Source organism: Tetrao urogallus (assembly GCF_951394365.1).
Source record: "Tetrao urogallus genome assembly, chromosome: 18".
Taxonomy (NCBI): Eukaryota; Metazoa; Chordata; class Aves; order Galliformes; family Phasianidae; genus Tetrao; species Tetrao urogallus.
In genome coordinates, this window is record NC_136831.1 from 7246044 (window position 1) to 7272601 (window position 26558).

Below are 26558 nucleotides of genomic sequence, written 5' to 3' on the forward strand. Positions count from 1 at the left end.
CCAACCTGTTTCCTGAAAATATACTGGCTTAGTCCTCTCCCTTCTTAATTCTGCTTGAAAATTGCACCTTGGGGTGTTGGGATAAAAGTACAAACAGAAAATAAAGGGATCATCAAAAGAGGAGCTACAGAGAAGAGAGACACAAGAAAGGCATACTATGTCATAACATAATAAAAATAATTCATTACTGTCATCTTACTCACTGAAATCAAAGCATTTCATAATAGCAAACATTATAATCTATTTACAACAGAAAGAACTGAGGTACAGCAAAACCTTATCCAAAACCCAGCGAGCTGGTAGGAGGGACAGGAATGGCACCAACCTCCTGCTCTGCATCCAGCTCTGCACCACCCAGGAAAACCACACAGCTGACGGGTAGCCAGGAAAACTGGAACACGGAGGGTGAAGAGCAACAGAAGAGCTGTGTGCTGCTCAGTCACTGTGCAAGACATTCGATTTTGCTGGCTTTGAATAACTGCAGTACGTCTTCATCAGACCCAGACAGAACAAGATGGATTGAGCTCAAGAAATGCCTTCCCCCCACCACCCCATCTTCAGTGCAAGTTTTCTGTTCAGTCACACTGGCACTGCACGTGTTTAAACATGACTGGGTGAGGTTTGTGCCAGAGCTCTCTGTATTTTTCTGCACACAGTAATACCAAAATAACGAATACACCTCTGAGAGCCATCCCACTGAGACAAAACTGGGCAAGTATTGAAGTATTTATCCAAGCTGTAACTCCTAAGTGTTCAGATTGGATCCAGCAGGTATCTTTTTCACATGAAGAATTTCAACAGCAAAAAGAGGGATTGCTACAGATTAAAAAAATCTTATCTCTCTGCTTCCTAATGGCCAAAAACTGAATTATTTTTGGAAATAAAGCATTGGAAACAGATATTTTTCAGCCAAACCCCACAAAATCTCAGCTTTGCCCAAGAACAACTTGCTTTCCGTTGTCTGAAAAGAAGCTGAAAGGGTTTGTGCATACCCATTCTTTTGGAATCAAGAATGCAGCGTTCCATCGGGAAGCACCGGCAGCCTTCACTCAGGCAAAGAAGTGCAGTGGGACAGTTGGGGACAGATCCTGCAGGAGTTGGACCCAATGATACTTATGGAGCCCTTTCAACTCAGGATATTGCATGGCTCTCTGCCCCAGCAGCTATCTGACACCCAGAGCATGGCCCCGGGTACAAAGAAAGTCCGCCAGCTTCTCCAAAACCTCCGCCTATTCTTCAGTCCTTCAGTGCACAAACGCAGCAACGCGGATGTTATAAACAAATACAGCGCTCTCCAAAGCACTAAAGGCTCTTTGTTTCGCAGCATAAATGCACTGCTGTGCAGAGGGCCAACCCCAAAGGATCGTCCCTCAAAGCGCCCTCGGGCACGATGGTGTCACTTGGAGTAGAAATGCTAAGACTGACAAACAAGTGACTCATCTGCTGGGCATCGCCAAGCTGCACTCGCTCCAACATCATCTCTGCAACGGTTGCCAGAATATGCGAATTGACTTGATGTGAAGACATTTCTGAACCAAGTCTGTGCCTGTACGAGGAGCGCAGAGGAAGCTCCGTATCGCTTTTTCTTTGGGCTCACTTTGATTCAAGTGTTTTAATCCTATTCAAGGCAAAGAGCCGTGCAGACAAATGGTTCCAGCTGTGAGAACTGCCCGGGTGCTGCTTTCACGTGGCGGTGCCACAGAGGTCACATCCAGGCTGGTCCCCATCACAACCGCTGCCAGCACCAGCAGTGTCCCCGTGCATTCACCAGGGTCAGACCTGGACTGACTGCTCCTGAGCACCCTGACCGTATTGTACGAACTTTGTGCCAGATTTAAAACTTTTTACATAAATTTTTAGCAGGCTTGAAGCAATTTGAGGCTGGAAATATGATTCCGGTGAAGACTTAGTAGAGATTTCTGATATGGAGAAATAGTGAAGCTCTGGATGGGCTCAGCACTGCTCGGCTGTCTCACTGCCCCCAGCCCCTTAAATAAACAGCAGGCACTGTTGGGCTGTGGCTCCATCCCATTGCCAGCCTGGAGGGAATTCAAGTCCATGAGCCCAGCATAAGATGACATGCTTATGTAACAGAACAGTTTATATGGCACTGGAGGCCTCCAGACACTGCTTTAATGCCTCATAAACTTGCTGACTATGGGGCACTGCACATTTGTGCTCCCTTGATCACTATTTCAAGGTTTCCTGGGATTTTCATGCAGCGCTGATGCGTTTTATTTAAAATCAAAGGGTATTTCTATACTACACAACTTCGTTGCTTTGTCATCATGCAAAAAGAAATCAAACATTGCATTCCTGTTCACCACCTTTTTCATGCATATCAACTGTATTTCGTTAAATTATGCAGAGAGCTGAAAACAACAGCCATCCAGCACCTGCTGCAGGGCCGGCACCACGGCCACACAGTGTTCCCTCATTGCTCCGTGAGGTTTTGTCATCTCATTGATTCAGACAAGCAGAAAGCACCAGGCAGAGCACATTGGGCTGATGAAAACCACAGCACCTTCTGGGCTCACTCCCAGAGCACCCAAATCAACATCCCACAGAGTTCTTTGTTATTAGCCACAGGCTGAAATCAGCAACGACTTGCTTCCAGATGAGCTCATGGCTTATGAAACACAGACTAATAAAGACGACATCCATGATGTGTGATCAGGGCACACATCAGCTTTATCACTGATGGGGCCAAGCTTCAGGGAGCTCAGTCTCTGCCAGCATTCAGGCTTTGACTTCTCTAAGCCTGACCCAGCTCTGTTTACAAATGAACCTCAGTCACTTGAGGAAGGTTCTCCAAGGACTTAACCTTGTGATGGAAAGTTAGTTGGTTTCTACCCAAAACCAAACCACTCAGCCAGGACACCTCAGCCTTGAATTCACTCCAGGTAAGATCAGCAGCAGATGACAGTGCCACGCTCTATAAATGTCACATAATGAGGCCAGAACTGCTTCTGCTGCCATCAATTATAAAGGACAAGGACCGCTGCGCTCATCTGCTCCTGAGCCAGGGAGCACAGCAGGAGCACTCCAGGTTGAAGCTGTCATGAATCATCCCTGTGCAGTCTAAAATGCACATCTTTAGAAGCCATTTTCCTCTGGAAAAGGACTTTTGAACTAGAGCACTAGAGCACACCTGGGAAGGAAGCCAAGTACCAGTGCAGGATGGGTGTTGCAGAAGCACTCAAGGAGCTGTGGTTTTTGGGTACCAGCCTAGGGCTGTGCTGAAGCTGGACACCATACAAACACTGCACAGAGCCTTCACCTCTCCCCAAGAGCCAAAACAACATTGGAGCTTGGACTCCTGCTGATCCCAATTTTGAAGAGTTTCTTTCATATTTTCTGGTTTTGAAAAATGGAGTAATAAGGCTGCCCGAGAGGAGGAAAGGACCTTTTGGGTGGTAGGGCTCTCAATGAATCATGGGAGCATTTGGTAACCAAATGCTGGATGTTTTATTCATACCAATTAAGCATTTTTTTGCATCCCCCTGAAGAGTTTCAAAAAATAGCACTTAAAAATAATTTCCAAAGAGTTGATGGAGGACTGTGGAGAAAAGAGTCAGAAATTTTTGTAATCGTGCCCTGGCTAGATACCCCTAAAAATCAGAGGCATGTTCTAGAGTTCAACATCTCTGCAGTTGGAAAAGAGAGGGCTTTATCCAAGTTGTGCTTCTCAAAAAGAAAACCTGTGGTCTATTTGGGAAGCGGGAATGGACGAGGAACCAACCAAGGGGTGCTGCTGGACACCCATTGCAGGAAGGGATGCTCCATTTCCAGACACTGGGACAAACCCAATCAGGATACAGGGAACTGGGATGGGTCAGTCTGGAGAAGAGGAGGCTGAGGGGAGATATTGTTGCTCCCTACAAGTCCCTGACAGGAGGTTGTGCTGAGGTGAGAGTTGGCCTCTGCTCCCAGGAAATGGTGATCAGATGAGTGCTAATGGCCTTAAGTTGCACCAACAGAGGATAAGGTTGGATATTACGAAGAATTTCTCCTCTGAAAGAGCAACGATGCTGTGGCACAGCTGCCCAGGGGGTGGTGGAGTCACCATCCCTGGAGGTGTCCAAGAACTGTGGAGACGTGGCACTGATGGATGTGGTGAGCGCGGGTTGGTGGGTTGGTTTTGGCCCTGGAGATCTGAGAGGTCTTTTCCAACCTTAGTGATTCTATGCTAGAAGGTCCACAAAAAATAATTTGCTGGGGTTTTTTTGTTTGTTTTCATTTCTTAACAAAAGAGAATTAGAGGGAAATTATGAAGTACTTTTTTATCTTCGTTAGGGTCAGAAACCATCATAATAACATCCTTTATATAAATACACATGATGCATTCAGTCTTTGTTGAAGTGGTGGATTTCTTTCCAGTAATTTAATAGTTGAATGAATTTATCATGCAAAAACCAAGCTGCCATCGCTGATATTCACACTGAGCTACTGGAGAGATTTCACAAAACCTACTTGCATTTGACATGCCTCCCAGCTCCAAGCAGTGAGTACACATTCCATGGGACTGTTTGTTCCTGGAAAATGCAGCCCCGGCTCAACTTCATGTATCAGTGTCTAGAACAAACATTTTGTACTTACAAACAGCATCTTAATTGACTACATGAAAAAAGCAGAATATTTGCTCCAAATATGCAAGTATTTTCCACATCTCCTACCATATTGTCAAGCATAGGCATTAGGAAAGAAATAAATACCCGAACACATCAAATAAACACACTGTACCCAAACTCTGCAGTGTAGTTACAGGTTTTATGTCTGGATCTCTACCCAGGTACCAATGAAATCTGACATTTTTTTCTGGCATGAAGGAAAGCGTGCGTCTCAAGAGAGGCATGCTGTGAATCAGTGCTGCCATTTCACTCTGAACCAGGCTGTGACCTACTGTGCACCTTCAACTTCTTGAGTACTCCTTAACCCTATAATATCTCCCTCATGCAAACCGCAGGTTGAAGCATATTACTGCATTTTAATACTCCAAATAGCTTCTAATGCTCTGAGTGTGACTCTTCACATTTTTCTTTAATTCCAAACTTTCAAAGACTGGGAATAAATCTCCAGTGATGAGGGCAAAATGATGGCTTCTCACAACAAGCCCTGAAATTTTATGCAGCTCTTATTTACACCCATCTCCATCAGAAGTCACAGATGCTTGAATTAATTTTGGTTAGGGATTAGTAGAAGATACAAAGCATCGTTATTAAGCAGTAAAACTAATTAAATTTCAACAGCATGGGAAATAATATCAGTACAAAAATCTTAATTCCCAAAGCTGCCACTCTCAGTGCCCAGGGGACTCCTTTACACCAACAACAGTGGGAGCATTTATATCACACACTTCTGAAATGAAAGTAGTGCTGAAGAGATGTCCCAGATAATCAGGTACGTTGACTGAATAGCCCCATTCAAAAGGGGGCACAACACCAGACATACCTCATCCTGCAGGAGGTCACGCATATGAGCCTAACAGAACCATAGCATGGTTGGAGTTGGAAGGGCCCCATAAAGGCCATCTGGTGCCACCCCCAGCACTGAGCAGGGACACCCACAGCTCCATCAGTGCTCACAGCCCATTCCCCAACCTTGGCTGTCTGCAGGGATGGGGCACCACCGCCTCTCTGAGCAGTAATGACTTACAGCCCTCTCTATTTCAGTTTAAGTCAGTTCAAGGCTAAAAGAACAAATATTCCCACAGTTTGAGTTACGCAACTATTTTGTTCCCAAGAAAGAAACTCCACTGCAATTGGACTTTCTTGCATGCACGTTTTCTGACTGTTGCCTTGCATTTTCATAACCAGATCAGGGGTGGGGGCTGCTGTGGACCCTCCTTGACTGTTCCCTACACATTTAATTATGCTTTTCCTTTCTGCAAAATCCCCTAATGCCCAGATTAATTATGGCTTCGTTTTTCCTGACATTTCAGTTCCGTTTTATTTATCTGTGTATATACACATAATCATAGAAACAACCAGGTCATCAAGCCCACACATTAACCCATGCCTTTGACCACTCTAGACCATGCCACTCAGCATGACATCCATCCTTTTCTTGAAAACCTCCAGGGATGGCGACTCCACCACCTCCCTGGACATCCTTCCCCAGCACCTCACCACTCCAACCATTTCCCCACTTTTATGATGTCAGACTTTCATATAACGCATTACTTAGTTCAGAGTAGAGCATCTAAAATCCATTTTTATATTTATGTTGAAGCACTGAAGCTGCCAAACCCACTGAAGACCGCGGTGTCCAAATCAGAAGTTATTTTGGCAGTGCACAAAGCTACATGTGATGTGTCCGGCACTACAGCAAAAGATCCATCAGCTTTTTCTAACAGGAGGTATTTTTCTTAAGTGCAAAATATTTAACATTGCAACAGCTGCTAAACTCATTAAGCAGCTCAGACAATGATCACACCATTACCATAATTCCATTTAAAGTACTTGCCTCTTTTCAGAGGAAAACGATGCACTCATTAGAACACATTTCTGATTATTAGCATCCTTGTTTGTTGTGAAGGCCAGAAGTGAACCAAAACTTACTCATTTTCCTTTAATCAAAGATTCAATTAGAAAAATCAACGACTTACTGAGGTCACAAGATTTCCATGTCCTGATCTTTTCACTAAAGACGACAAATTTCATTTGACTTCAAAACCTGAGCAAATTAGGCTCCTTTTTTTGTGAATTAGCACCAGTATGAGCTTTGTTAATCATGTCATAGAATCATTAAGATCACTAAGATCACCAAGTCCAACCATCAACCCATCACTACCATACCACTAACCATGTCCCTGAGCACATCTCAATGGTTCTTGAAAACCTCCAGAGAGGCAGTCTACCTATTTACAATTACAATTATTTCTCTCATGGCTTGTAGGTGTTTAGAAAATGCACATTTTAAAGCTGCCAGGTAGGAGATATAACCACATACAACATCATGCCCCGCTGGAGCAGCTGCCCAGAGAGGTTGTGGATGCCCCATCCCTGGAGGTGTTCAAGGCCAGGTTGGATGGGGCCCTGGTCAGTGTGGTCTGGTATTAAATATGGAGGTTGGTGGCCCTGCCTGTGGCAGGGGAGTTGGAGATTCATGATCCTTGGGGTCCCTTCCAACCCTGGCCATTCTGTGATTCTATTAACCATCTCCTGCAATTCAAAAACTAGAAGACATCACTTGAAATGACAGGGCAAGAGGCTGTAAACAAAGACCAGAAGGTACTTTATGGCAACAATAAGTAATAAAAATGGGGAGTGGGAAGTGTTGGGTTTTATAGTCAAAAGCCAATGAAGAGCCAACATTGCCAAGATCACATCTCCCAGTGTCTGGGGATCAATGTACACAGGGATTTCTGTTCTCTTACTCTCAAAGATTTGTAAAAGTGCTCAGAAGTTCTTTCCTCAAGATCCCACAGCATTAAGTCTAGGAAGAACATGAACTTCTTCATTAACCCAAGAGCTCCAGTATTCTTTCTTGGAGATTTCTTTCATGTTAGGGATTCTTCTTTCCTCTCACAGAAGAATCAGGGCAAGAACTGAGGACGACACCCAGAGATAACACAGCTCAAGTCAGCCCAGAGCATCACATACAGAAAACATCACCAGGATGTTCATAATGACATCTTACAAGTAGAAGGAATGCATGCAGGCAAACCTGTTCAAATGTAATCTGAAGCAGAAGCAATCCTTTAGTCACCCACACATGCTTGCACATCTCCGATTTCAGGCTACAAAAGCTTGGATTCAGGCTGACACAAAAGACTGAAGCAATAGAATGGGAAGAAATGCAATTAGTGAGCTGGGCAGGCCCTGGGAGCAGCATGAGGGGGGTGGTAAATGTCCCAAAGTAAAGATCAATGGTTAGAAGATAAAAGTATTGGTTTTGGAGTCTAAATGTGTTGTACTTGTTAGAGTAACAAGTATTTCCAAGACTGTCAAAAGTTAAGAGTCCTTGTTTGCAGACAATGTGTGGCTCCTATCTGACAGCAGACGCACTGGTCGTATATCAGAGAGCTTTTACAAACTGACCTGCTCCAGGAGGATTTCCTATACCTACCTGGGGTTATTCCCCCTTATTTGGAAACTCCCAGCAGCAATTTGGCAGCTCCCAGAAGCATAACAATAGCAATAACATGTTTATTAGCAAACAGTCATAAACATAAAACCCAAATAAGTAATAATCAGTACAAAGCATGGATTTGATGCATTTACCAGGTGAGAGCTGCTTTTTTCCTCAGTGCAGCTGTGCATATACATAGCCCACACAACCACACATCCTGCACTACACTACCATTGCCCAGGGAGGTGCTGGAGTCACTGTGCTCAGGAGGTGTTCAGGAAAGTGTTCAGGAGCCGTGGAGATGTGGCACTGGGGGATGTGGTCAGTAGACTTGGTGGAGGTGGGTTGGACTTGGTGATCTGAGAGGTCTTTTCCAATCTTAATGATCTTAAAACTTAAAAATAACTGCCATTTAAAGAGATAGTTTGGTATTAAATAATCATAACAAAAGAAGTTATACTAAAAGTAACTCAGGGACCAGGGAAACCTGGGAGTTTTTGCCTCATGATGAAGACACAAAGCTACAGAGCATCCACAGTACACATTGATGAAATCTATTCCTCCACTTACCACAAAGGAGGTTAAAAACAATGACGTTTCAGTGTGATTTCTGTCTTGATTCACCCTTCTAATCTGACCAGTAGAGACAATGTTACACACTTGCTAGGAAGATCTTCTCTCTGAACTGGAACACAAGAGGTCTTCCTGCTTTCTTCAATTGTTGAAGAAGATGCCCATCACAGATGGTCCATTAAGGAGAACTGGATTTAAGAGATTACTAGTGTGTTGGCATATCACACTTGGTTTTACTCCTACTATAATAAGCAGCACTATAAATGAATTAATAGTGAGAACTACGTTTGTCATTCAATCATTCTTACAGTGATTGCCATGCTTTATGCATGGTTAAGGTCATAGCTGCAGCAAAATCACCACCCCCATCCCCATAGGGGCCACCTTGCCCCAACCCCTCCTCATGCCATCAGGAGCCTCAGGCTCTGGCCAATCCATACGAATGCCTGACATTTAATTCTTGGCTCCATCTGCTTGAGAAGAGCTTTCCCACTGCTGCTTTCAGTACACAGCAGCTCTCTTCCTGCAGTGACAGCATATGGCAGGAAGCAATGACTTCTGCCAGGGTGCCAAACACCATTTGTTAGGCTCATAGCATAATTTTTGCTGCTGCAGCCACCAGTATGAAGAGGGTTTGCTGACTTTCAGCTGCACACCAAGATGCCCCCTGCCCAATTCCTAACAGATGGGTTTGCACCAACAAACCGTGCTCCTCTTTCCCAACCAGGAATGTTGTAGCCTGCATTCCTGGCCCAGCCCTGATGTCCTCACCCAATGTCCCTATGTACCAAGCCAGGGTCACCAGGCACCTTTCACAGATTTGTACACGCTTGGGAAAGAGACATTCTGTCTCACCAGAGGCCACAGACCCTCTATGGCCTCCAATTAGATGCTCCTGCCATGGCTTCCCCACCACCTGCAAGGTTTCCAAACAGTGCAACCCTGCCCTCAGCAAATCCTTCTGGAACCCTTCTTGCTCTCAATAAATAAAGTCAGAAAGTGCTCTTTGCAGGTTGCTATAGAAGCACTGCTGACAGCTCAGAGACATTTCTCTGTCAATTCCTCTCATTGCTCCAGCATGAGAGAAAGAAAAAAGAAGGGACAAAGAGAAATTATGTCTTCATTGTTGTTGTTGCTTCTCCTAATTACTATGATAGCAGCTAGAGTGAAAACATCAAAAACAAATATTTCTAGTCCATCACAATATCTCTGCCTCCTTCACAAAGAAAAAGTCATTTGATAATCCCACTAGATTTCTTGACACTGAAGCCAAGAAATGTAATAGCTAACAGCCACTTCCCAAATATCTGTTTAAATTCCACACAGAGCACGCACACAGTTACTCAGAAACTTCAGAAACAGAGAATATAAAGAAAAAAAAAATAGCAACAACAACAAAAAACCTACAACTCACAATATAAAGACTGTGACATCTATCAGATGCAGTGGTGGTGATGATGACCAGATAGGGTATGATATCATCCACCTACATGCACTACTGTGCAATTATGGTGCAGAGATCTTTGCAGACCCTGCAGAAAATTAATGAGACTCACCCATGTGTTGGATGGGGACCTGGTGCCTGATCAACTCTGCCTGCAGTAATGGGGTCGGAACTGGATGGTCTTTGAGGTCCCTTCCAACCCAAGCCATTCTGTGATGCTATGACACAAACAAAAACTCCTAAGGAGTTATTACTTAAATGGATCCCATTTTTAGCAACCATCTCCTTCTTCTGATGACAGTGAATACAGTGCCAACATTTTGTTTCTGAAACACAGCTGCTATTGTCAGCACATTTTGACTCACTGGCATGTCATATACAACTGTAGATGACATTTTTTGATTTCTGCTTGTGCAAACCATGGGCTCATTCCAAACCCACGTATCACAGCCTCTGGCAAGGGGGACTGGAACTTGATGATCCTTGAGGTCCCTTCCAACCCAAGCCATTCTATGACTCTATGATCTACCAATGTAACAAGTGAAGTATCATAAAACTAGATTTAGTTAAACAAGAAATAAATAAGAAATCCATACTCCCTGCTTCCAAGAGCCATGAATGGTGTGATATGCCTGAATCAAATTCTGACTTGATATTTCTTTCAGCTGGAGGTGTTCCAGAAGCAGAGATATGGCACTGAGGGACATGGTCGGTGGGCATGGTGGGGATGGGTTTGCAATGGAATTAATGATCTTAGTGGTCTTCTCCAACCATAACAATTCTATGACTTTTTTTCCCGCACTGAAAGATAAGGTGGAATCAAAAACAGTAATTTGTATTACAAATTCCATTTCATTGCTCTCCTTTTAAGATGTGGATTCAGGTTTCTTCTGCCTGCCATATAAAACTTCCCTGTTCAACCTATTGTAGAGAACATGGCTTAGCAGGGTGGTTGGACTGAACAACTTCTAGAGGTCCCTTCCAACCCTATGATTCTATGAAAACTGCTGGGTTTACATGTTTACATGCTGCTATTGATGCAGCCACACTGCAAGTTCTGCTTTTCAATTGCAACAGGAAGAACTGCCCTGAATTCACCAGCCCAGCAGAACTAACTCACAGCGATGGCTGCCAACAGCTTCACAAGGCATTAATCAAGGCTCAACACCATTTCTCCATAAGAGCATGCCAAAGGTTAATTTGTAATACAATTGGCTAAATTGCTAGAAATTCTGTGACAAAAAAAACACACAGAAAGGACTGATACCTCAAAGCCTGGTCTAATTAGCACAGATGGAGAGCAGGGAGAAGGTCAGGCTGGATAACAACTGCTGGAGAGAAAGAAGGGCTTGTATCAGTGAGATGCTCGAGTTGCTTTTGCACCTCCAGATATGATCGGCTGCACTCCCTATGACTTCAGTACCCTCTCAGAGCTGTTAGGCTTTCCTCACTTATAATTTGCCAGGCATGGGTGGCAGGAGGGAGCATGAGATTCATGCAGAAGAGGCTCTTCAGTTCCAGATTTGTACGTCACGCACCACTTTGTTTGTGGCAAGGTCTGCAAAGGGTACAGTGGAGCAGGAACAACAAGTTAAAGATAGGCAGATGTCTTCATTACCAAGTTGCAGGCTCTAGCCTGGCCTTTGGTGACGTGGCCCTGGGATAAAACCCCTTGTTTTCTGTCTCATTACTGTTTTCTGCAAAATGGATGCTGTCAAGGCAGAAGAGGAAATATTCGTGCTCATGTACAAAAAGCAGCACTTTGAGATGAAGGACTTTTCACACCGCCTTGCCAACCACAGCCATGCCTTCAGCTGCTTAGAAACGTCACTCCAACCACTCAGAATGCATTAAGAAGTACCAGCTAATGTTATTCTCAAAGACCTACATGGATCTGGAAAAATCCGGAAGGTTGAGTTTTTAATTGGAATATACACAGGGGGCCTGGGACAGAAAGATGTATGATAGGATTACTCCTTAATTTTCTCAGTGTTTAAAAGATTTCTTCACCCTCTCTGGCAGCCTCTCTTAAGAGCTCAAGCAGTTAGAGAGGTAAACTTTACACCCTCAGGGAAGGAAGGAGCAATATTTAATCAGTAACAGCCTTAATCTTTACTGCATATTGAGTCTACCTATTGATTTCCAAAAGTTAAAAATCCATTTCACCGGAGATCTGTGTGCAGCCCAATGAAAACCACTTTCTCCTCCCATTACGTGACATAGGACTGCAATAACACCACCTGGAAGGTCAGCTACTGTGTGCCTGTATTTGCTTTGCTGGATTTACACAATAGCCAGAGACCAGCCATTGTGCCCAAGGAGCAGCACCATAGAGTCATAGGAGATAGAAGGGACGTGGGGAAATCACTGAGGTCAACCTTTTTGGGTGATACTTGTTCATGTACATTGAATTATCCAGTTCTCTGGGAGACAGCAGCATGGAGTCCACTCGCACCTCACATTTCAGCTTCACTACGGTCAGAAGGGAAGGAGCCAGCAGCCAAAGAAATGGGCTACCCTTTGCACTCTTATTTTGCTCCATAAAAATCACAGAACCACTGAAACATTTATGCACAGAAGCTCCCAGACGCCGACTCTTTTAAAGCCTTCTTCCATCAGAAAGATGTGGTTTAAAATAAAATAAATATTTTTATATGGAAAATACCGTTTGACAGCATACTAACAATCGACCTGAACAAACTTCTGTTTTTAATCTGAGAACATAAGTACTCCCTCGGGGAAAACGGAAGAAACTTAAAAGGTGAGAGGAAACAAAATCCAGAAAAGGAAAATGGAAAAGTCAATACACGCGCTGCCAAAGTGGCACTGGAAATTTATAGCAAGCGTGCTTTTGTTTGGGAACCACTCCAGGAAGCACGGAAGGTGGAAGCAGCTGGTCCACGTTTACACAGGCACTCAGAGGATCAAAACCCAGGAAGGCTCAGCTCAGCTCAGAGTGTTTGCAGCTCTCTGGCAGCAGTCACCAGATGGAGAGGCCTCGGAGCAGTGGTTTCTCTGGAGCAGCAGTGGTTTCTCTTGCTCTGCGCAGGCTTATTTCACATCGTAACTCATCGCAGGTTCTGTTGTGGTAAGGGTATCACACACATCCCCCCACACAGTGCAATGTCTCCTTGGGCTGCATGTCTTCATCACCTCCCATGGGTTCACACTGGTTATGACAAGAGAGCATTACAGACAACCACCTATCCTTCAGCACTGATATCTCTGCAGCAGTTGAATCCCAAGCTGAGTCCTCTCTTGCTCCTTGAGTAAGACCTCAAAAAGGATAAGAGAGACGCGTTCCTAAATACACCTTAATCAATTCAGTTTATCCTCGTGAAGTCAAAGTTACTCCCGAGGAGAAGAAAACAGCCACATTCCCTCCTTGGCAAGCCAGGCAATTAGAAGAAGACTCTTGTTTGTACACAAGTGGTTGAGCTACGATCACTCTTTTTAAGGCCAAACCACACTGATTTCTACATGATGATGATGATTCTTCCATTCATGAGAGCTCATTCATCCCTCATGGCAGTGTCAAGAATAGCAGTAAGCCTTGATACTTCTCCCAGAAATGACTACACTTACAAAAGTGCACTGAAGTGAAAGGATATTGCATTTTTTCCCTTCCCCCCCCCCTTTTTTTTTTTTTTTTTTTAAGGATTTCTTTCTGGCTCACTCCTTCCAGAACCAGTTTTCAACAAATCCAAGAATTTCTGACACTGCAGGAGCTCATATTCTCCCTCTGCCCTCAGTTTCCCAGTGAGGATTTCATTACAACCTCTGTCCTCCCCATCTTCTTTCTCAAGTTTCAAGAACTGGAATGGAAGTGTTTAAATGCACAGCAGTCACCTGCTCTACCATTTTGTTTCATTCAAAGAAGCTTTGCAAGAGATAATGGATGCTGAATATGTCAAATTGCATAACCCAGCCACCCACCATCAGGCTGCTTCACTCAAATTTGGCTATATCTTCCCCTTGCCAAACTGTTCTTGCAGCAGGCCCCTCACTTGGCAGAAGTGCTGCTGCTATTCTGGCTGTAGAACACATTTAAGGGGAACGCTTTGTTCCACTGTGTCAAATTTATTCTCAGCAAACCCTTCTTTCCCACTTGCCACACTCCCTACTCCTTTCCGGAAAAAGACACTGACATCAGATCAGCCCCAGCCCCTGTCCTGCCCCATCCAGCAGCCAGCTCCACCACACCGCCATTCCTTGGAAACCCTGAACAAATGTCAGATCCTGCTGCTGGAACCACCTATCCTGATGTAATTCATCCCAATGGGCAGCATGAAAAACACCCAGTAACAAACACACAGTGACAGGAGGTGTGCTCAGAAGCTGATCTTCAGCCCAGATCTGAGTTTTTAATGCAACCATGAAAAGGTTGCATAACCGTGACATGTTGTATGTCACTCTTACGCCTTGGTTCCTACTATACAAACTGTGCATCATAAAATTCCTATAAGAGATCAGTGGACAGAATTAGAGGAGAACATTTATCTGGCTGGGTTTTTTTTGGTTTTTTTGTTTGTTTGTTTGTTTCCCCCCCCCCCCCCCCCCCCCTTTCTCAGCACAGCTGGAGAGTGCTGTACCAACCTGCTCTGCTCCCTGCCCAAGGCATCACCATCCCAGGTTGTCCAGAGAGGCAATGGTGTCCTTTCCTGCAGACAGCCAAGGTCAGGAGATGGGCTGTGAGCACTGATGGAACTGTGTGTGTCCCTGTTTGGTGCAGGGGTGGCACCAGATGGCCTTTATGGGTCCCTTCCAACTCCAACCATTCAGTCATTCTACGACCTCCATTGGGACTCAGGGACAAAAAGGACAGCGAGGGCTGCTTTGAACCCAGACCTCTGAACAGGATGGAAAAAATGATTATTTTAATTTACAAGAAGTGCTGCTAATCCCACTAACAAGTCACAGAAGACATTCCTTGTTCCATGAACAAATCTAAGAGGCAACTGCTTCAATACCAAATGGGAGCATCAGGAATTAAAAAGTCATACAGAGAAACACTGGGATGTAATCTGCCCCCCAGCTCCCAAAGTCATGCAGACACAAACATACACTGAAACATAAGAAACAGATAAGCATCCACCACAGAGAGTGGAATATCATGACTTACAACATAACGAGCACTTATATCTAAATTTACCTTAAAATCATTCACCCTTTCAGAGCTGGTGGTGCTGCTGAGTGATTTCTATTCCACGTGATGACTTCCTAAATGGAAAAGCACTCTCAAGTTATGACAATAATGAGAGAAATCTGTGATAGCATTTAAAATCACCCATTTCTCCTTTGGAAAGAAAAAGAGTCTAAGCATGCTCTACATACCAATTTATAAACTGCTTCAAGTTGGTTCTCTGTGATGAATTTAATCCCAGAGCAGCGACCCCAGCTCCAGCTTACATGGATCTGCATGGTGCTCCGTTGCCCTCTGGGCGTTGGTTTGAGATCCCCCAACAAAACACACCTGAGAGCAATCTGGTAATTAACTGAGGTTAACCTCAGCTGAGTTCCCAAAGGGGCAAATGACTCAAAGTTGAAAGGCCTCTTGATACAACCACAGCCTGATAGCCTTTGGACAAGGGTGATTATGGGCTGGAGGACACCTGAGCAATGGGGTCAATTGATGGCCGAGAGAAGGGCGTGCTTGAAGCATAAGAAGATGTACCTCTTTTAGTATGTAATCACTGTGTCCTCTGAGCCTGCCAGAATGCAATCAGCCAAAAAAACTACCAAGGACACAGAATTGTGTTTGGTTTCTTTAATAAACTGTTCTAACATCCATCGTTTCCACATTGCTTGAAGAAAAAGTGCTCTCATGACCTTTGTTGCTGCTCCTGGTTCTGCTGTCCGGGCTGGTTTCTGTGCAGACCTATCAAAACTGAACAGCTGGTGAAATGGCATTTTTTTTTTCTTCCTAATATACAGCAGTAAATGTTGCTGTTAGAGAAAGGAGATTTGCACTTCTCTGTTGGGAAATGACATGATCAGAGGAATAAGCGACACCAAACTGAATATTCATCCTTTGTGTTCCTGGTTCTTAGAATAGAGCTTGAGTAATTTGAAAGGGACAAACAGGGACCTTCCAGAAAACCAACGCTGCAATGTTAGAATAATTCCTGGCACTCTCTTACCTTACTGATGAAGTCTCAGGTGAGCTTCAGACTTAAATAACCCCACAGCTGCAGCACAGCCTGAACTCAGACAGACGCCTGAGGAAAACACGTTGAACTTTGTGTTATTACTTAGCACTGATGATGATTTAGGTTGATTGGTTTCTGAATGAAATCATCCATTTAAGATACTGCTATCTCCAGAAAATTAAAGGCAAGGATCCTGAAAATCAGCACACCCATTTCCTAAGGGTGAGGGTGAACAAAGTAAGGAGGGAAGGAGTGTGGGGGAAGTAAACCCCAGCTGTCCTGGCAATGGAATATGTAAAATTAAAGTAAATAAGTAAATAGAGATGCAGGAGAGAATAAAGAAGCAAAGGACCCCAGGGGTAAGAAACTTCTATAGGAGACAAATGTACAGCTGCCTGCTTCCCCCTCTGGCAGCAGCAGCTTTGAATGTTCATCAAATCAGAATAATCAAATGCTGTGGACTTTCAGCACCTTCCACAGAGCTTCTGAGTTCTGCAGATGAAGCGATGCTGTACGCCCTGCCAGGGCCACACAGCCCCAGACTTCACAAACACAACTGGTTTTTGGCGGTGTATCTGAAGGATTAGACCCTATCCCTCATAGGGTAAAGCTTAATGAATGTGTGCCTTATCAGATGGCTGGAACAGCTAGAAGTAGTAATGTGCCATAATGTAAAGAAGCAGTAAAATGCATCCTAATGACTGTCACTCAGCCAGCAGTTGCTGTGCAATGTGAATAAGAAACACTTTGAATCCTTTCTAAATAACTGGCGTTATGTGTTTATGCAGGACTGGAATTGCATATTAAGACACACCTGGTTTATTCTTCAGAAGCAGTGTGTATTTACTATGCCTGTGATAGCTGTATAGATTCAAACCTCATTTTTTTAAATGATTAATCGGGTATTTAATTAGCATGCATTAACATATGAGTTATATACATCCCAGTTGTGAATGCAAATATAATTCTAATAATTACATGATTAGTTATGCGTCCAAGAGCCTAATACATAATGCAGTGCAGGCAGCTTCCCTTGCTGGAGAAAAATAGCACAGAATACACGGAGCGTAACTTTGAAAAAATGCTTAAATTCCATTTTCAGAGTGGAATTGGATCTACAGCAAGAGTTCTGAGGCTTCATAGTGGCCCAGCCCAATGGAACACCTCCATGCCCCATCCCTGCAGACAGCCACAGTCAGGGGACGGGCTCTGAGCACTGAAGGAGCTGTGGGTGTCCCTGCTCAGTGCAGAAGTGCGAGATGGCCTTTAGGGGTCCCTTCCAACTCCAATCATCCTGTGGTTCTACAATTCTTTCTGGAATATAAGTAAGGCTCTTTTGCAGCACTGAGACTTCCCCTGCTGCTGATAGGTAAAGCTGCTGCCGTTCTTGTGTGTGCTCCCCCTGAGCACTGAAAAAGGCAGAGAAATCCCAGCTCCTCTTCTGGGCTTCAGCAAAATATGCTCCCCTTAATTGGTGTCTGTGAAACAAAACTGTCAGGCCAATTCTCAGCTGCCATGCTGCCTCCTATCCCTCCTTTCCAACAGTCCCACACCTCATATTCACATGCTTTTGGACCAGCTGTTGCATACTTTAGGTATTTCCATTTCTACCTATAGCCCATGGTATGGGAACTCTGCCCAGAGCTGTGGGTGCCCCATGGCCAGGCTGGATGGGGCCCCAGGTATTCTGAGCTGGTGAGGACACCCAGGGGTTGGAACTGGATAATTTTTCAGGTCCCTCTCAACCATTCCATGATCCTACAAAAAGGAGATCACCCTATTTGGCTATGGCTGCACAAATGCAGCTGACTATAAATACTGAGGACTTACTGCTGGAGACGAGCCCTTCACATCAAATCCATCATGGGGGGAAGCATCACCAAAGCATCTCTTCTGAAGATGCCTTGAAGATCTCTTCTTGAAGATGACAAACAGCAGTGCCCAGGGCTACCGACCCCCCTTTGCCAACCCTAGGTACATTTATATTAAAAGGACGCATTAATATTGCATGCTTTGAGAGTAAATACACATGAATTACTGCTGACGGTGAAGGTAAAGGCATGGGTTCCCATCTGGAAGAGGGGAACAGCTTTATGGCTCTGGGGTCAGGGACATGCCTGCTGCACCACGAGCAGCTCAGATGGCACAGCAGGGTTGGATGTTCCCTTTGCAGTGTGTCACATAATTCTGGGCTTTTGTGCAAACTGCCAGGAGACGAGGAAAACACAGCATTACTGGGGGAAAATCAAATATTCCATTTTCTAGACAAACCGTAGGAGCTCTGGGCTGTCTTTGGTAATAAAAGTATTAGTGTTTCTACATAAATGTGCTGGCCTAGTCCCAGGCTGATTAGTGAAGAATAACAAGCCTACCTGGCCATCTGCAGCCTGCAGGGAAAGAGCTGTGCTCTTGGAGTTTTTAAAAACTGATTTTCTCACTGCATGCAATCTGCAGTGAAATAAAAAAATGTGTTCAACCCTATTCCAAGAAATAAATGAACAGATCCCTGCGGTTCCTTTATCCTTGCTCCTCTCTCCTTGCATCCATTCACACCCAGCATGGCCAGCACAGCACCCATGGGTGAGCCCTAGGGGAGCCCCCAGCTCAGCATGACCCAGCACAAGGTGAGGCTTCTGCTCTGCTGGGTCAGGGCTTTTTAAATCAACTGGAAGGCAGATGTAAAGGAAGACAAAGTCTGGGGCCTGATCCAAAGGCAATGGAAAGCCTGGGACAAAAAGGACTTCACTGCGCTCTCTAAGCCTCTGTGAGCACCCTCACAGCTGCAATTTGCAGTGGCTGAAATCCCCCTTAGCAGAGACGTCTGACACTGATAGGCTCTGACACACACCCTCAGATCACTGCACCAGTTAGAATGAAAATACAGCAAACAGTTCCCAGCTTCTCCAGAGGCAACGCAACCTGGAGGCAGAAGTCAGTGTACTGAAAAGTCCTGGCAGCAAGTGGAGTCACTGCTCTGCTCTGCCCTGTGCACCTGCACAAGTCTGCAGGAGGGAGATAACGGGGAGAGATGTGGCTGAATGCAGACACCCATCAGCCCGGCCCTGACAGCTGTGCCAGCAGTGGGGTTACGGCAGGAGACATGCACATCTGGCACAGCATCCTCGCTGTCACGTCAGAGTCATACAGTCATAGAATGGCTTTGGTTGGAGGGGACCTTAAAGATCATCCAGTTCTGCCCCTCTGCTGCAGGCTGGGCGCCACTCACAGGTCAGGCTGCACAGGGCCCATCCAACCTGGCCTTGAATGCCTCCAGAATCACTGTTCCGCTCCAGCATCCCCAGGGCTGGATCCAGCTCTGCTCTGAAGCTCTGTTTAGAGAGGGAGATGTGGGCTCCTGTTTGGTTTGGGGCTTTTTTTAATTGCTGGATTCCTCTGAAGGCCATTGAAATGTAGGGACATCAGCTCCCACTGCCTCAAGTGAGTTCCCACCCACGTGGCAAGTGTGAACCTTGACTTTGGCAAAAGGAGATTGCTAGGGCTCCCATCTTGTCCTGATGTCTACCAAGCCCCTCCAGCAGATATCTCTGTGCTGTGCAATCAATGGGCACACAAAGAAATGCTGCCCAGGGAGGGCAGCAGCTCAAAGAGAGCTCCCAAGTATCTGAAACCCTTTATTAACAAAAGGTTGAGTTCCACTCTAAGGTAACAGTGGGTTGAGTTTGTACAGGAAATGACTCGGGGCAGTTAGAATGTATTTTTGCCATCATAAAATGATCTCTTCTCAAGAGTTCTAATATAAGAAGATCCTCAAGGCTCTGCTGGAGCCCTGACTGCTCTGTCATTAGAACAGCATGCAATCTGCACTACTCTTCTACTGCAAAAATTGGGGATAAAGCCTTTGATCTTCCTTTTCTTGTGGCACACCACAGTCTTTGTCAGGGATACTTCTCAGGACCTGAGATCTCAGGCTTCTTTCTGAGCCTCGAGGGCAGTGGAAGAACAGAAGATGAGGGCAGATCCTGCAGATTTAAATTTAAGGGGATGTTTGACTGCAGGAGACAGATGTCAATGAAAGTATTAATGATGAGCTTTCAGAAGAAGGGGGTGCCGTTTGGTTTTGCTTATAGCTTTGCAAACCACGAGTGCAAACCACTGAGATCCGTGAGTTACACACAGTCCATGGCTTTTTTCTTTTTTTTTAAATAACTCTTTGCACCTGAGTGAATCAAAGAATCATAGAATCACTGAGATTGGAAAAGAGCTCTCAGATCCCCAAGTCCAACCCCAGTCCATCCCACCATGCCCACTGACCACAGTGCCACATCTCCACAGTTCCCAAACACCCCCAGGGACAGTGACACCCCCCCCCGGGCAGCTGCGCCACTGCATCACCACTTTTTCAGAGAATACATTATTCCTAACATCCAACCTGAGGATTCTTCCTCAGAAACTATTTCAATGACAGATGAACACCTGTGCACAATGTGGCAGAAAGCAAACATTGCTCCAAGGAGCTTCAATTGCCAAGCTGCATAGATTATCTATCAGCGTGTTTGCAACTTGAGAAAAGGCTGCTTGGCACACGCTATTCATTTAAGCAATGCAGCCAGATCAGTCTCTGTGTGTCCCAGGGGATGTTATGCTGCAGTTGCTTTCGCTGTCTCTTTGTCATCCACTTCCATCACAGCATTACATTCCACTTCCAGACACTAAACCAACAGATGATAGCGCCGAGCTGCTATGTTTGGGATAAAGAAATGAATGCATAGATCCCATCTGGCAGCACGTGTTTGGGATCTGAGAAACCTCACCAGTGGGCTCCTCCAGAGCTGGCTCAGTCTCTGCCCTTCTCAGGCAGATGCTGTATGAGGACCTCTGTGATTTGGCAGGTCCTAGCAGGGAACCTTGGCTCCTGAGCACACTCACTGCCCTCCTCCTGCCCAGCACGCCCTTACGTGAAGCTGTCTGCAGCCATCAGTGCACAATATTGGTGTGAGGACGGTTGGACTAGATGGTCTTAGAGGTCTTTTCCAACCTTAATGACACCATGACTCTATGACCAGAACTTCCCTGTCACCTCCAGGACCTCACCTTCCAGCCCCATCTATACGCTGACCTCACAAGCCAGCAATGGTGCACCAGCTGTTCCCCTGATAAAGAACACATTGGACACAAATGGTCCTACACTGCTCTTATCTACAACCTAATAAGCAGACTATTAGAAAATTCTAAAATTAAGCTCCGAGCACCGAGCACCAAATACTATTAAGAACAGAGAATAAGACTCAAAGCAGAGCTGGGTATGGTTTGGCACATTAGGAAGGTAGCTGGGTCTGGTTTGGCACATTAGAACAAATGCCATCAAATGGAAATTTTGTGTGTGAACCACATTACTCATCATCTTCATATCAATACCTTTTAGAGCATTACAAGAAAGGAAAACCTCATGGGGATTAATAGATTTTGAGATTCATAAAAGACACAGTGCTCCTCGATTCCTTGACTTTGTGTGCAGTATGTCTCTGAGGTCCTACTCTGACATTAACTCTGCACTGAGCTCCGTATTTCCATCCAATTAAAACACACCTTCCTGAAAGGCATTTGCAGCCCTCACTCAGATGTCTGGAGAAATGGAAAATTCACTGCTCCTCCTGTCACCCACACTGCTGAAAAATGCACATCGGGGTGTGCGTGGCCAAATGGGAACCTCCAGCACCCTGCTCTGTGCTGTGCCCCGCTCAACCCTCTGCTTAGAGCCCTGCTTGTCTCTGCCATTTCCTGGGCTTGCTCAAAACACAACAGGCAGCGTGGCAGGCAACAAAACACCATTTCTCCTCCCTTTGGCCCTCTGTCCCAGCTGCTAAATGAGGACAGAAGAAAACAGAGCAGAAACAAAAAGGAGACGGGGCTGCGAAAGCTGCATGCAGCCCAGAGATGTCGGCCTGTGCCAAAGCCGGATCTCATTCAGAGGCCATGCAGTCCATGGGTGCAGGCAGGTCCTGGCCTCGGTGCAGCACCGCCGCATTCCCAGCTGTCAGCCCAGCTGTGCCCAGGAATGCAGCGGCCGTGGCACTGGCCCGGGACGGAGCCCCAATTTTGGGTGGGAAAAACATCCTCCATCTCACGCCTGTGTTTAAACTTCGCCTGTGCGCTCACTGATCTGACCTGTGCCTGAGATTCAATTGAGATCCCACTCTCTCAGCGTTCAAATCTGCTATTTTGTTGAATAAGCTTTTAGCAGATACGTGCAATCACAAGCAGCACCGGACAGCAGGGCAGAGTTACGTGTGTGTTTGTTAACTTACAGCAAAGTACATCCAAGCGGCCAAGGCAGCATCCTGTATTGCTCAGTCCTGCTGCTACGGTGAGTCCTGCTGAGTGGTGAGTGCCACCACTTCGGAGCACTGTGCAGAGGCTCAGAGCACCGCTCCCAAACGCACGCTGAGCAGGGATTAAAACAGGCAAATGAGCACAGAGCATTCTGGGTGCAGGCATAAAGGGCAGTTAATTCCTATCGGAAATCAATGGGCGCTGAGGGAATGCAGCTCTCCTGTACCTCGGAAATGTGTCAGTTAACGATAGCTGGCCTCAGTCTCTGCTTTCTCTGAGACAGTAACGTGAGGCGTTCGCTGATTTTGCAGATTTCCCACCTAACCGCTCAGAAAACTTTCCGTGAAGCACCGCTTCGCAGCGCCAGGTGGACCAGCAGCCTCCAAAACCCGAACTTCGATCTCTCCTCCGTACTGCCGCGCTATTCGGAGCGAAGGAAAACCACGCTCTAAACGCCTAACTACTTCGGAGAAATAACGAGGCTGCTCCGGCCCCGGCTCTGCATCCATCTCGCAGCGCACGGCTGCACAGACCCCAACGTGCAGAAGCTCGGGGCTCTCCCCGCGGCGCTCTCCGAGCCGAAGCGACGAACGCCGCCGCTCCGAGAGGGACGGGCAGAGCGGAGCGGAAACTTTGCGGGGCCGCTCCCGCAGCCGGCTCCCACCGCCCGACCCGGGCGGCTCTGCGGGCTCCCGGCGGTCCGGCGGGGCGGCTCCGTGCCGGGCAGCGCCGCGGCCCTTCCCCGAGGGCAGCCCCGGCCCCGCCCGCATCCCGCGGGGGGCGGAGCGGCCGCCGCCGCCGCCGGAGCCGCCGCGAGGCTGTGGGGCCGCCGCCGCCGCCTATGGAGCCCAACGGGACGGCGGCGGCGGGGGACAACGGGACGGCGGGCGGTGGCGGCCCCCCCGAGGGCGGCCCTCTGCTCATCCCGTCGGACTTCGGGACGGTGCTGTCGGTGATGTACGTGGCCGGGGTGGCGGGCAACGTGTACACGCTGGTGGTGATGTGCCACTCGGCGCGCTGCGCCGCCCCCATGTACAGCTCCATCGTCAGCCTAGCCCTGGCCGACCTGCTCTACCTCTCCACCATCCCCTTCATCGTCTGCACCTACCTGGCCCAGGACTGGTACTTTGGAGACCTGGGGTGCCGCATCCTGCTCAGCCTGGACCTGCTCACCATGCACGCCAGCATCTTCACCCTCACCTTGATGTGCACCGAGCGCTACCTGGCCGTCACGCGGCCCCTGGACACCCTGAAGCGCTCACACGGATACAGGAAGGTGACGGCGGGCGCCGTCTGGTCGGTGTCGCTGCTCCTCACTCTGCCCATGATGCTGATGGTCACCCTGACCGAGGGGAGCAAGGCGGAGGGCAAGGTGAAGAGGATGTGCGCGCCCACCTGGAGCATGGACGCCTACCGGACCTACCTGACGGTGCTGTTCAGCACCAGTATCATGGCCCCCGGCATCATCATCGGCTTCCTCTACACACGCCTGGCCAGGACCTACCTGGAGTCCCAGCGGAACCCACCCCACAAGGAGAAGAGCAAGAGGTCCCCACGGCAGAAGGTCCTCATCATGATTTTCAGCATCGTGCTGGTCTTCTGGGCCTGCTTCCTGCCTTTTTGGATCTGGCAGCTGGTGCGACTCTACAGCAGCCCCCTGCAGCTCACCACCCAAACCCAAAAGTGCATTAACTACCTGGTGACCTGCCTGACCTACAGCAACAGCTGCATCAACCCCTTCCTCTACACCCTGCTCACCAAAAACTACCGGGAGTACCTGCGCAACCGGCACCGCAACTTCTACAGGTTCACCTCCTCCTTTCGCAAGAGGGGCTCCAACCTGCAGTGCTCCTGGGGACGCTCCATGTCCTCCAGCAACCAATACGACTACAGCTCGGAGGCCCTGGGCATGGCCACGCTGAAGGACAAGTGAGGAAGAGGAGGCTCTCAGCAGACATCAGGACCAGAAGAGCGTCTGGCCGAGGTAGGGCTTTGGGCACCCTTTGCCCTACAGGGTCCTCACACCTCCTGTCTGCTGGTCACTCTGTAAGCAGCTGTGTGTGCTGGAATACAGTGAGATGTTTTTTTCATCTTTTCTGGCTTGGGGCTGTCCGGGGAGTCCTGCCAGCAGCTGGGGTGGGCGAATCCCTCTGGTTTGGGTAAGGACGGTGAGGTGGATACTTTCTTCAGAAAACTCCTTTCAAGCTGTGCTCTGTGTGGTTCCTCCTGCGCGATTCCTCTGCTGTCCTCAGGCTACAGCAAAGGTCTGAAATTGTCCTGTCCAACTTAATTTAGCTGCAAGCCCTGGGTTTGCCCTATATGTCCCTGTTTTGTGTTCCAAGTGTGCCTAAGGAGACCCTTAAGCCCCTTTTTCTATTTCCTGTCACATTATGGTGCACTACAGCTCAGGATTAAAGCAACTCTTTTAAAATTCACTGTAGCAGCACTGCAAACTCTAAACATTCAGAAACCACAGGGTTATCTACACAGACTTGTAATATTTCAGGTGTTCTATCCAAGATTATTTTAATTTCCCACTCTTTTGGGGGTTTTGTTTTTGTTTTTGTTTTTTTGACTCAGACCCTTTCTCTACAGACAACAGTTTGAGAAATCTGAAAATTTACTTTGGAAGGGAAAACAGAAATTGTTATAATGCCATCACTCAAAGGCCTGAGGCTCCAAAATAATAACTGAAACGTGTATCCTGAGACTCACAGAAGGAACCCATAGATTCATGACATTTCCTCACAAGCATTTTGCCTCCATATATTTTGCTCATTCTCTTCCCACGTTGCATCTAGTGCAAAACTTCCTCCACAGATGTTAGAAATGCCTGTAAACTGTAACACGTCTGTTCATAACACAAAGTACGGACCTCCACCAGGTGCCCCCTCCCAGTCCAGAGGGACGCATTTACCAGGGGAAAAAAACAATCCCCTCAGGGCAAGTATAGGATGAAGACCAGGGAAACACATTTCTGTGCCAGCAATCAGGCATTCTTCACGCCGGTGCAGGTTTGGGGGTGCTTTTGGGGAGGGGGAATAAGTAACTGATCTTAGCATTGCCATATATTACTTCTAACCACAGGAACTTTGTTCGAACCACTGGCGACCACTTTGCTGCTCTCTTTGCTGGGTGGTAGGAATGAACCTGGTGGTGCCAACTCCCTTAGCAACAAGGGGCACTGGAGCACAGTTCTTGCTGGGAATTGGTGGGGTAGAACAGCCTTCACCACTTGAAAAGAACAACTCTTCAGGAACTAATTCATTTCTAATTATTATTCATTCTGAAGCCATTGTTCCTTTCCCTTTCCTTCCTATTTCTGAGGCTGGAAGTCACTGCCCTGTAAGAGCAACAGAGATAAGCCCTGGTCTACAGGGAGGTGTCCCTGCCTGTAGCAGGAAGGTTGGAACTAGATGATCTCAAAGGTCCCTTCCAACCCAAACCATTCCATGATTCTGTGATTCTACAGTTCTAAGCCCTAGCATAGCCCAGGCTGGATGTGGCTCTGGGCAGCCTGGTCTGGTGGTTGGAACCCTGCACATAGCAGGGGGGTTGAAACTAGATGAGCATCGTGGTCCTTTTCAACCAAGGCCATTCTGTGATTCTTTGATTCTACAATTCTATGATAAGGGCGGAAGGTTGGAACACACGTGTCATCCCCAAGGTGTGCTGTGCTGTGCTGTGATGCCCTCTGAGCATAAGAAAAACCCACCACAGTGCTGATGGTTTGGTTTCCAGTGCTTGGCCCAAGGGGAAGGTCCTTGAAAGGCCACCGTCCCCCCCACAGCATGACAAGGCTGCCATAGGACGGATGCTTACTCCATAGGAATAGTGTATATGTCACCAGGTGCATAATGGAAGCAGGTGATTGGAGAGCTGTAGGGGTTTCAAGAGGAGCATTAGGGAGTAGGCTTCCTGCCTAAGAAAAATCACATGCAAAAACATCTAGTGCCAACGAGACTAAAAGCATCATTATCAGCAGGCAGGGGAAACTGGGAAGGATCTGTGCTTGGGAAAAGAAATAA

At 46.8% G+C, this 26558-nt stretch overlaps 1 pseudogene across 1 annotated transcript; it reads left to right on the forward strand.

Moving 5' to 3' along the window:
* The first annotated feature begins 23371 nt into the window (after positions 1 to 23371).
* Positions 23372 to 24463, forward strand: LOC306953545 (urotensin-2 receptor pseudogene; annotated as a pseudogene). The gene has a single exon. The product of its transcript is annotated as a urotensin-2 receptor pseudogene (transcript).
* The last annotated feature ends 2095 nt before the right edge of the window (positions 24464 to 26558 follow it).